Source organism: Acomys minous, assembly GCF_964271855.1.
Source record: "Acomys minous genome assembly, chromosome: 12".
In the NCBI taxonomy this organism is placed as follows: Eukaryota; Metazoa; Chordata; class Mammalia; order Rodentia; family Muridae; genus Acomys; species Acomys minous.
In genome coordinates this window covers 77,397,146-77,409,637 of record NC_140493.1, presented here as the reverse complement: position 1 = coordinate 77,409,637, position 12,492 = coordinate 77,397,146, and the positions used below count along the sequence as shown (strand labels likewise).

The window sequence follows — 12,492 nt, the reverse complement described above, 5'->3', positions numbered from 1 at the left end:
ACGCAGCTGCTGTCTCAACAATTAGTTACTGAGACCTTCTGACACAGTGTTCCTGTGTTACAAAGGATAATGCAAACAACCCCCTAGTTCCTGTCTTTATGGAGAATATGTTGGGCGGATATTAAGAAGTGTACTCAGGGCTGGGGAAGCTACTCAGGGGTAGAGCACTTGCCTAGCATGCGCAAGGACCTGGGTTCCACCCCCGGTGCTATATTTTACAAATATAAAAAGTATGTGCAAATGTGCGCACACGTTTTGAACTGTTTCGTCCCTCCAATCCTCTTTCCAAATGGATTTGAGATGGCCTGTGATGCATAAAGCGTGCCAGTTAAAAAGCACAGCTTAGCAGAGAGGTGAGAAAGCCGAGGGAGAGTCAGTATTGAGTGGCTGTGGGGAGTCGGGCAGCAACACATGGGTTTGGGAGCCCAATGGCCTCCTTTCTTTTCCGGGCCAGACTGAAGAGATGGGCTGGGCATCCTGCAGGTACTGCGGGAGGGATGTCTGGGTTTGGACCTTGGGAATGTACACACACACGCACACACACACACACACACGCATATATATATACATACATACACACATGTGTGTATATATGTATATGTCTATATATGTCTATACACATGCATGCATATATATACACACGTGTGTATATGTGTATATGTCTATATATATATGTCTCTATATATATATGATAAGCGCATTGAAAGAAAACAATAGAGGGGCCTACTCTAATTCTGCTTCTGCACAGGAAACAAGATGGGAGCATTGGCTAGAAGGTCTCTAAGCGTGCTGACACCCAGTCCAGTCTGTACTTTCCCCCTTAACCTCTACTTTAACCATACCCCACCAATTTCAACGTGAAGCACATTCATTGTTATTCGGCCCTAAACGGTCAGTAACTTCTGTTGATTTCTTTTAACCCAAGAGTGCAGAAGTGAAGTTCTCCAGCTCAGAATGTGTGGGGCTTTTGTTAGCTCCCTTCCTGTGGTTGATTCTTAGTGTTACTGTGTTGTGATCTGAACACATGTTCTGTGCCCTGGCAGTTCCCTGGAATGTTGTTAAGGCTTCCCTTGTGACCTAGTCTGTGTTTACACTGGGTTGCTCTAATGGTATAATTGAAAGAAAATACACCACATTTTTTGGTATGTCAATGCCATTAAAAGGATTATGGAAAAGAAAAGGCTGTGAAATATGGAAAAGTTGCCCAGAAGAGCATTAGAAGCTGAGGGAAGAAATACACGAAGACTTTGGGGAGAAAGGAGCAGTTGGTTTGGAGGCATTGAGAGCCCAGAGCTGGCATTAGGGTGTCCCTGGAGAGAGCTAGGAGAAGGCAGGCAATGAAGGGTAAGGTAGGAAGAAGATGGATTATAAATAAATGAAATACAAATTAATATAAACGAACAATAACCAAACAGCATGCAAAATCCATTCACGCCCCCCCCCCCCCACCAAAAGCCTGCTAGTGTTTGTCCAGAACTAACTGGGATCTGGGAGTTTGGAGGTCAAAGAGGCAACTTCTGAGGCCAGTGCATCCTGAATCCCTGAATCCCAGCTGAGGGAGCCTTTGCTTTTCTGCTTTTCCTTGGCCCAGGCTCCTGAGGGTAACACTAAGCTCTCACAGAGACTCTGAGCTGCAGCAACAGTGCTGGGCAGACAGCACAGGTGCACAGAAGTGCCTAGGTCCTTCTTGGATCCTTTTCACTGAACTTGTCTCCCCACCCCCACACCATAGGCACAGGTTGAATCTAGAGATGAATTGCCCCAGCTGCAGTGCGCTGGGAGCTCACGGTTAGGTTAGCTGTCCAGGGTCAGCTGAGACTTTAGACGGCTCCGTTTCTGCGCTAGTAAAAATGGGCACAATAACTCGACCCATCGCCTGTTAGAGGAAGGGTTGGATGAGACAATAACTCACTTTAAGTACCTGGCCCGGAGCCTGGCACACGAGCGAGCACTCAATAAGCACGAGTATTATACGGTGCTGGGATCCAGCCCCCAACTCCATCTCCTTCCCACTACCATTGCTGGGGAAATGGTAGCCAGGACCGGGGCAGCATAGGAGATGGCCGCTGGCTAGGGGCCCGAGCGGGCCGATCTGCCTTCCCTGCCTCGCGCTTCAACGCTCCCGCCGGGCCAAGGGCAGCGCCAAGGGCGACCGCGGAGGGCGCAGCTGCCCAGAGCGGGCGCAGCGCCACCCCCACCCAAGCCCGGCGCGGATGCTTCGGACCATCCAACTTCATTTCCACTTCAATTTTATCAGCGGCTGGGGAGCCAGGCTGGAGATAGGAGACCGGCCCTGACACGAATTAGCCCACAGATTGCCCGATACAGCCGGCTCGGGCTCCTGAGCGCGCTGCACTCGCTTCTCCTTTGTGTCCGCTTGGCCTTACAGCCTTGGGTTCCCGCTGCGCCAGCCCCACAGGCGACTGGCGTCTCCGTCAAATTGAGAAGGGTGTGCTCCCCCGGGCTGGCACCCCAGCAAGGGCAGGCGTGCTGGAGAGTGCAAGTCACCTGGCATCTCTGTGTGTGCGCGCGGGGGGGGGGGGGGGAGGGAGTAGGGGGTGTCTCACTGCTCCCTCCCCGAAGCACTTCTGGCCTCCCAAGGACAGGCTGCTGCCAACTGGGAAGAGTACCCGACAAGTCTAACTGGCTTCCACACGCCATCCTTCTTAATGCTCAATTGAACCTTGAGATACGAAATAGGGGAGGGAACTTTAAGAGTTTTCAAGATACAAGCTGCACAAAGTCACACAGCGCCTGAGCCTAGGTGATTAGTCAGGATCCGGGACCTGAACCCTGTTCACTCCCCAGAACCTTGGTGGGGTGGTGTTTACGCAATTGCTGTGTTATTCTCTTATCTACTGAAGGAGTTGAGCAGCTGATTATTATTCCTTAAATCTACTGCAGCAGCCCAGTGTCTAGTGAGGGCTATGGAGGCTTTTGAATCTCAAAAAAGAGGAAATCTCTCCTTCTCCCATGTTCCTTCCACTACACCCCTACCCCCGGCCCCCCCCCACAACACCCCTGCCCCCCCCTCCCCACTTGCCCTTGCATCCACACCCTCTGTCCAGGTTTGAGCCAAAGAAAGAACCCTTTATCTGTCCCTGCTAGACTAAGTTAGACTGCTGGCAGAGCCCCAGAACCCTGGCTGGGATGGTGGCAGCGATGAGGTGAGAGGGAGTTTCTTTCTAGGCCCTCCTCAGAGGCTGGAGTGGGAACAGTAGCCTGCTTGGCTCCCTACCTCCATTTCCGGGGTGCTGCTGGGGGGAAATTTATGTCTCTCTCAGGTTTGGGAACCAGTCCCACACTAAAAAGAAAGAAGAAAGAGAAAACGAAATGATTTTAATTTTTTTTTAGGTCCAGAAATGAAGCAGAAGTGAGTAAATTTTAATGAAACGGTGCAAAAATGACATCATTTACTCAGAAATCATTAATTTGTCAGCATTAATATTTCAGCTACAACATTGCCTGTCATTTTGTGCCTGCAATGACTGATAAATCTATAAAAGCGTGCTGCTAATTTACTGAATATTTATGTGCAGTGTCATTGGCAGAGTAAGAATGGAATTTATTTCACGCCGAGTTCTGCGGGAGAACATTCCCTACAAACCTTCATCCTTGGGGGTGGGGGAGAACAGGGGGAGGCTCCAAACTTCCTGGAAAACTGATGACAGGGTATATAATGGAAAGGGTCCCAGGCTTGGACCACAGTCCCAGTGCCCACAGGACTACCCCCCACCCCTTGGCTCTACTGGTACAAAGGTATTCTTAGAATCTTCCTATTCCACTTTCCCTTCACCAATCTCAACAAAGGTTCCCACCGCAGGAGGAGTCCTGAGTTCTGCCTCCCTGCCACTGTCATCAGGAGAGTGACGAGCAGGGCCGGTGGGCTTCAGGTCCCAGGCAGCCAAAGGAAAAGGTCTGGCAGGAGGTGAAGTCAGGCACCTGAGGGGAAGTCTGGCTCTGAGACTGGCCTTAATCTCCCCGGCTGAACCATAGGACACTCTGGGTCGGTCCTAGCTCGCAGCCAGCAAGTGCTGCTGGGAGGACCAGCGGTGAGGAGCAGAGAGCATTGGCTGATGCTAAATGCCTGTTGAGGTTGTCTGTGGGCCACACTTCCTGGTGACTTCCTAGCCCCGGACAGGGGTGTGGGGTGTGGGGGGGGGGGGAATTGCCTTTCTTTGAAATGCTGCCACTTTACAGAAAGCAAAATCAAGGATCTGAGAAGAGTCTCAGCTGCCTACTGAGCCCTTGCTGGCCCTTTCCCCATCCCCCATCCCAACAAAGGACAAATCAGCAGCCTTGAAGTTTTGCACAATTTTGCTCAATTTCCTGCCTGAATGGCATGGGTCTGACCTTCTGCAGGTGCTCAGGAAATGTTCTTGGAATCAATAAAGGATGCTAAATCTCCCATCTTCTGAAAGTTCTGTATCTGCCCTTCCTGCCTCCCCACACTCCATTGGAGCTGCCTCCGGTGGCCTCTTCTGTCACCCTCCCGCTGCCACTCATGTGGCTCTGTTCTCTTCCTCTCTGCTCTGGTGAGATCCTCCGTGTTTACCTGGACCACTGCGGTAGCATGCCACCACTCGAGAGGCTTTCTGCCCTGGGCAGTGATGGCGCACGCCTTTAACCCCAGCGCTCGGGAGACAGAGGCAGGAGGATCTCTGTAAGTTCAAAGCCAGCCTGGTCTATGGAATGAGTTCCAGGACAGCCAGAGAAACCCTGTCTCAACAGCAATAAACCAAAATTAAAAACTGAGTCTTTCAGCCTCAGTTTTTCTCCTCTAACATAGTCCAAAGCTGCCCAGGCTTTTTTTTTTTTAACATGCATTACTAAGAATTCACTCCGTGGCTCAAAAAGCTGCAGAGACCCTTTGAGGTCATCAGCCGCCCTCGCTCTTGTCCCCCACAGACCCACACTCTTTTGCCTACACACCTCATCTCCAAGCGCCTGTTCTCCCATCCAGGAGAGGCTCCCTACCCTCCATTGCTACACAATGGAGTTCCCTCTGTCCTTCCATGCCGTGCATGGTGGGAGAGCCTGACACAGTAGGAAAGTAAGGGTGCCCATTGTCTTCATCGCCTGGACCTCCCTGGCTAGGCACCATGTGGCCTTGCTCATCCCTTTCTATGAAATAGATAGTCTGATGGAGTTCTGTCCGAGTCCATATTTAGTGTCTGTCCCATGCATATCTTGGATGACAGTCCTGGCTGTACAGGAGCTGCTCAGTAAATAGCCGTCGGATGGCAGACCTCAAATGGCCTACTTCAGCCAGGGTTCTGAGGCTCTCTGACTTGGTGTTGCTTCTAGAGAGTTTTGGGTGCCACACAGATGCTGCTGGGGTGGGGGAGCATGCTTTGCCACCTACACAGAGAAGTGGCGCGTGGGTTGGGCTCCCCTAGCCAAGGTTCATATCTGAGGAAGGTGAGGCAAAGGTGTTGAGTGACTTCAAACTCACACCTAGGTCCGCATCTCTAAGTTCAGTGCCCACTGTCCCTTTTACCATTGACACAAACCCCCGAGCCCTCAGGAGCTTGCAAGGATCTGTGAGATTGAGGTCTTCAGTCCCCCTCAAATTCAGTGTCCCCAAATCAAAGCCGCATGCCTTCTGACTGTCCCTTCAATACTCTAAGCTCCTTACCACTTATTTAGTCCCTCTTGGTACTTGAGGTTGAACCTAAGTCTTCTCACGTGCTAAGCAAGCGCTCTACCACAGCGCCACACCCCTCCAACCTTTTTACATTTCTCTTTTAAAATTTTAAATAGGGTTACATTAAGTTGCCCAGGTTGGCCTCAAACTCACTCTATGGTCTGAGTTGGCCTGAAATTTGCCATCCTCCTACCTAAGTCTCCTGGGTAGCTGGAATTACAGGCCTGTCCGTTCTCACCCCTTGACCATTCACTTGCTGTTCCCTCTACCCTCAAGGCTTTTTCTCACCATGTAGGTTTCAATGACATTGTCACCTTCTCAGGTAGACTCCCCTTGTCCATCAAAGCTTAAATAGAGGTATTTTGTGTCCCACATACATCACCTCTGGTGACTTTTATACAGTGTCGGCCTGTTTCTTTTCTATGGCCTCCATGAGGGTGGAGGAGATAGCTCTGTTCTGCTTGCCTGTGTCAGGGCTGCTGGAACAGCACCTGGCTCGGAGCGGCTGTTGGTCGGATGGATCTGGACCCTGCAGCTCTGCCCAGACGTTGGGAAGTGAAAGTGCCAACTCCCTATCCGCCAGAAGGCATGGAGGTCCTGGGGCTGGTGAGGAGGCACGAGTGGTTAGGGGCACGAGGAATTGAAGGGGCCACGGGCTTCCACGGGCTTCCACGGGCTTCCACGGGCTTCCACGGGCTTCCACGGGCTTCCACGGGCTTCCACGGGCTTCCACGAGCTTCCACGGGCTTCCACGGGCTTCCACGAGCTGAATCCAAGAGTGGCCGAGCTGGAAGTCGCTGCCCATCCTTGCCCTCCACTCCCACCCCACCACCCACAGCCTCACACTCATTTCCTACCCCCAGCCAGTCTCATTTACTTTCCCTAAAAGCCGCTGGAGGAGCCAATATGTACGTGATGAATATTTCATCTCCCCGCATGTGGGTTGGCGGGAGAGCTGTGATCACCCGGGGAGGGAGCGCTGCCCAGCCGTGTCTGGGAAGGAGGGGCTGAGAAGGACACTGGCAATTGGCTCTCAAAGAAGGTTCCTGCGCTCACCCTCTCGCTGACCTTGGTTGGCATGGGAGATTTGGAGAGGGTAGGGCATCAATACTGCCTGCTCCCTAGCACCCCTAACCTTTCCCTGGGTTTCATCTGCAGTCAGGAGAGCACTCTGCCTTGGGATCAGGGGTTCCGGGCTGTGGCACACCAAAGATGCACCTTGGCCCAGGTGTCAGCATGTTCAAGTCTTTGTTTGTGGTGGCTTCAAAGTAGGAATGCTGTGCGTTGTCTCACACACACACACACTCACACGGAATGCTGTGAGTTCTCTCTCTCTCTCTCTCTCTCTCTCTCTCTCTCTCTCTCTCTCACTCACTCACACACACACACACACACACACACATATACCTGGACTCTGGTGGGAAACCACAATCTGTGGAAGGAAGGGAAGAACAGTCAGGGCCTTCAGAAATAGGGAAGGGAAGGGATGTATCAACTCCTCATCCCCGCCCCCCCTCAATCTCTCCATTTTGATCTCCCCCGTCCCCACCCATACATAGCCTTACCTAGTGATGGCCAAACAGCTGCCCAGCTCTGGAGTCTGAGCATACAGGCTGTCAGTGGAGGCAGCAGCTCCTCCACTAGTTGAGCAACATTTGAACCTCCCAAGGCCCAGTTTCCTTACCTATGGATCACATTACCCGTTGAGGTCATTCTGAGGGGACAGCCAGGTGCCTAGCAGGTCAGGTGGCCAGGACTCAGGGGTTTGAGTGTCACCACTACACACACATACACACACACACACACACACACACACCCCTACCTCCATCACAACCATCACTACCACAGCAGCCACCGCCGTTATCAGCATTATCACCACATACCACCATTACAGCTCACTTGCTGTCCACCTCTGGTTAGAGAAGAATAGTGGACCATCACGTCCTCCACCCAGGGCCTCTCTCCATCTCCATCTCCATCTCTCTACCTGCCATCCTCTTGTCACCCACCTATTCTACGCCTTGCAGCTCTGCTCCCTGATGGATGGAGTGGAGGGGGAGGTTCCTCCTGGGCCTCAGCCTGAAGAAAATGACCCCCCCACTCCTGTGTCCCCTTCACCGCCTTCCCCCCCCCCAGCCCCTGGCCGTCTGCAGCCAGATCCTGCCCTTCCCCCCACTGGCCAGGAGCAACCCCCTCTTTCGTCTCCACCCACCACATTACCCTCTGAATACTCTCATTATACCATTACTAATTAGGGCCGCTCAGCAAATTGGCGGCTGCATTAGAGGGAGACAGTGTGCGGGAGCATATGGCATAATATCGTATTAATGAACACTCTAAATTCAAACCCGGGTCAGCTGCTCGCTTCTTGCCAGTGTCACCCACACTGCAGGGAAGGAGGGGGGGGCACAAAAAGCAGTCAACCTTTCCCTGGCTTTCCTTGCCCGTCTCTCCAAATGTACGTTCCCCCAGTGCAGGCTGGGTAGACCGGGCAGAAAGGGGAGGGGGGGTCATTTCTGGCAAATGGGAAGAGAAACTAGAGTGTGGGCGTAGGTGGGGGCTGCAGGAGGACCTCGTCTCATAGTAGACACTGGACAGACACGTATAACTAATAGTAACAAGCCAGGGCCTATCGCCAGGCTGGCCGCCTAGATTACCTTGATGGCCCCACCCATGTACCTGTGGAGAGAGCTTGGCACAGAAGGCAGAGTGAGGGTCACAGGAGTCAGGGTGCCTTCCCAAGATCATGGTGGCTGAGCTGGAGCCTTAAGGCCTTGCTTTTCCTGCTCTGTTCAACCTCACAGGCGGAGTGTGGCATTGACAATGATCACTGCATAGCAGGAGTGACAACAGTCACTTTCCCACGATGCACAGAGAACACGCAGTGTGCCAAATTCAGGGAGCAGCCTATGTGTCCTGGGGGAGGAGAGGTGCCGTGTGGGTCACTGGGACCACACAGGGATCTTTCCATGCATCCTTGGTGTATAGATACACCCCAAGTGAGGTCCCTATGAAAAAAATGGAAATAGTTGAAGCAAAGATGGCATATGTCTCCACTGCTCCCCACCACCACCACCACCACCTAGGCCAGACAGAGCAGTTTCCACCAGTGTCTGGATACCCAGGACTGTGCCTCTCTGAGGTATCCTAATTGCTGGTTCTGAGCATATTGGGAGGGGGGCATTCCTGGGAGGGCCTCCCCTCTGATGTGCCTTACTGTCTGCAGGCTGGTGTCAGTGTCCTTCTGACAGAGTGACTGCTCTTCATTTTATATTGAGGCTAAGAGCTGCGTGTCCCATGCCTGCTAAGCTCAGAGGGTGAGGGGACAGGTCCTCTCCTGGTCTTCTACCTCTGTCTGGACTCATCTTTGCCCTACACAAAGCCTCCCTCAATATGACCTCCCTAGGATACTTTGATATATGAGAATAAGATAACAATAGATACAAGGTACCAGAGAATATGTTATGTGAGGTTTATTAAATGAGCATGGAGGGGAGAAGGAAAGGGGGAAGGGGTACCCCAGAGAGAGACAGAGACAGAGACAGGAAGAGGAAGAAGAAGAAGAAGAGAGAGAGGATAGAGAGAGGGGGGGATGGAACATGTGGATGGTTTGTCCTTTTATATGGCCCTGGGCAGGGCCACGCCCCCATGGCTGGTAAGCAATGATGTCATAGGTAGGCAGACTGGAGCAGAATCCTAACAGACACCTTCCCCATGAGAATGTCTTAGAGACCCCTCTTCTAAGATGTCCCCACCTTGAAGACTGAGTCTGTCTATCGCAGAAGGGAGGTGTAGATGAACTTGAACATATTTCCCCAGTCAAAATCCAAACAGAACCCTACCCCCCCCCCCACCCCCCATCTGCCGAGCCCTAACCGCAGGCTCTGGGAGCTAGGCTTCCAAGATGAAGCATCTTTGGGGTAACTCAAGTATGCGTGTGAGGGTGCTCTGGAGTGAGGGTCAAGATGGAGGAGATTTCCGGGTGAGCCACTAGGTAAGCTCCCTACAGGCCTTTCTCTAGCTTCATCTTTGAGAATCCAGCCTCCCACCCCACCCCCACTTCCTCTGTCTTCCTCAAGGGCTTGTGAAAACCTGTAGGGCTCCGGGGTGGGGTGGGGGGGGCAACTGAAAGGCCTATTAGGAGGGTGCTGAGGTGCTCCCCCATCCGAGCACGGAAGTCTCCAGGGCCATGGAGTTGTGGTCTGCCTTGGGAGGGGCGTGTGATCGAGATGGGATGTGGGCAGCAGAGCTTTCATCTCCACAGTTCGCCTTGTGGCATGCGAAATGGGTGTGTTCGTGTTTCTTAGCCAGGGTTGTGGGGTATTTTCAAGAAAGACCAACTGGTTGGGGGGTCTACCAGTGATTCCCTATTTTCCCAAGTCTGCTCTGTGGCTTGAGGCCCTGTCCTTGTCCAGAGCTCCTCTGGGCCCTCTGAGGCAACAAAGGAGGCAGGGATGGGGAGAGAGAATGGGAAGTGAAATTCCAGGGCCTTTGCCCCAATACCTACAGTCCCAGCTGAGGTATCCTAGCCTACCTAGACCTAGCCGAGTAGGGCTATAGGATACAGCTTCCCTCTAGTGCCTTGCCTGGCTCCTGAGTCCCTTGTCTCTGCCTGCCACTACTCACTCCATGGTCATAGGATCATTTTCCTTTGTCCCCAGAACCTGCAGGACTCCCAGCAGGGAAGCCCAGGAGGAGTAAATAAATTCCTCTCAGCCAGAACCAGAAAGGCAGAATGTGGGGTGACATCAAACCATGGATGCCAATTACTTTGTCTGCCCTTATGAAGCCCATCTCCCCCTATTTCCCACAGCTGGAGTTCCCACCTTCTGGCAAGGGCGTAAACAGGCCAGAGAGGTGTTGGCTGAGCTCTGGAGTTTAGACAGGGGCATGTCTAGACTTGTCTATGAGGTGGGGTGCCCATCCCCCGACTCCGGCTCCGGGAGGTGGTGATGCAGCTTTGCCTGAGACTGAGGCATCAGCATTGTGGGGTGTGCGTGTGCATGAGGGAGGGGGAGGGAGGGAGGAGAGAGAGAGAGAGAGAGAGAGAGAGAGAGAGAGAGAGAGAGAGAGAGAGAGAGAGAGAGAGAAGAGGAAGGGAGGGAGGGTGGAGGGAGGGAGGGAGGGAGAGAGAGTCAATTGCATAGAGGCCAGGCTGTGGCTGAGCTAGCAGGGAGGTGTGCCTGGAACTCAGTGAGGAAAGTTAAGTGTCTCAGGTGAGTTCCAGGTCTGGTCACATGCTTTTCCTCTATATGACCCCCCCCTTACCCACCCCCAACCGTGGCTAGAACTCAGTTCAAGGATACAGTGATCCCAGAACCCCAAGCTTACATTTTGTACACACATCTCACTGACTAGGGGGTCAAGGGCAAGAATGAGACCAGCCACATCATTTGTGATTCCCAGCGCAAAGCAGAAGTGCAGGATCCTTTGTTCAGAGCGTATTAAGAAGAAGAGGAGCCTGAGCGGTGGTGGCGCACACCATTAACCCCAGCACTCAGGAGGCAGAGGCAGGCGGATCGCTGTGAGTTCGAGGCCAGCCTGGTCTACAAAGTGAGTCCAGGACAGCCAAGGCTACACAGAAAAACCCTGTCTGGGGTGGGGTGGGGGGGGGGAGGAGGAGGAGGAGAGCAGGAAAGCATTATACCCACCTTCTCTGGGCGCAGATCACCAGTCTGTGAATCCAGTCCTGGTCATGGGGTCATATCTGCTTCTTCTGCAGCCAGAAAGCCTCACATGCATTCTAGAAGTCTCCCTGCCTGGAGTCAAGGTACCACGACCACAGCCATCCCTTCCACAACCCCTGCTAAGAGCAGTCCTTACCTCTTCAGCTTGGAGAACGAAAACCAGGATCATTGGAGAGCTGGCAGGGATCTGATTGGACTTTTAGTCTTTATTGTTGTTTGCAGGGCAATAAACACACAGGTTCTGGCATCCAAGGGAGAAGCTGCCCAGAGGCCAAGAATCTCTTCTCTCTCTCTCTCTCTCTCTCTCTCTCTCTCTCTCTCTCTCTCTCTCTCTCTCTCTCTCACTTTCCCTCCCCATCTCAGTTTCTGAGATTGAGTCTTACTTTGTAGTCTAAGTTGACCTCAAACTCAGTACACAGCCCAGGCTGACCTCATCTCCCTCATCCTCCTGCCTCAGCCTTCTTAGAGATGGAATGACAGACATGTGCCACCATACCCGGCCTGCTCTGTGGGTTTCAGAAGAAACCAGGATCCAGGCTTTCCTGGGTGCTGTGTTTGCTCAGTGCTCCCAGGAAAAAGGCTCTCACGATGATCTGTGTGTGTGTGTGTGTGTGTGTGTGTGTGTGTGTGTGTGTGTGTCGCGCACGCTCATAGCTGTGCTCATAGCTGAACATGCACCTGTGTGTTCAGTCAGAGCCTAAGTGCATGGTGGGAAGGCTTACCCACCTCACACTGGTACTGCCCCTGTTGGTGCCCTGGCCTCCACATGGAGGGCATGTTCCTATCCTCAGGCATCTGCATTGGAATTCAGGCCCTTGCCAGCCTGTTCTCTGCTTGCTAACTATAAACTATCTGATTTATATTCATTAACCAGTACTAGACAGCAGCCGGCACAGCCAACTTCGGTGGGGGCCATGCCTCCATCAACAGGCCGACTACATTCGGTTAATTAAGGGGCTGTAATTGTTGTCCGGGACAAGGGCCCCCAGGGCACAGGCTTTGTAAATAACTACCCTCTACTGCACCAGCCCTCACCCCCCTGCCCCCCTCCCTGCCCACTCTTCTCCTTCCCAGATCTTAGCAACCAGGTAAAGGAACGGAGGCTGTATAGTCTATGGGAGGTGGCAGTGAAGGCTTAGGATGTGGGGATGATATGGG

General features: G+C 52.8%; 1 long non-coding RNA gene across 1 annotated transcript; it reads right to left on the bottom strand.

The window, feature by feature from the left end:
- Positions 1-6,007: 6,007 nt before the first annotated feature.
- LOC311578870 lies at positions 6,008-11,608 on the bottom strand. Its single transcript, XR_014772988.1, has 4 exons — positions 11,299-11,608; positions 8,327-8,655; positions 7,055-7,079; positions 6,008-6,250 (listed from the first exon to the last, which is right to left on the bottom strand). It is a non-coding gene; the product is annotated as an uncharacterized lncRNA (long non-coding RNA).
- Positions 11,609-12,492: the final 884 nt, after the last annotated feature.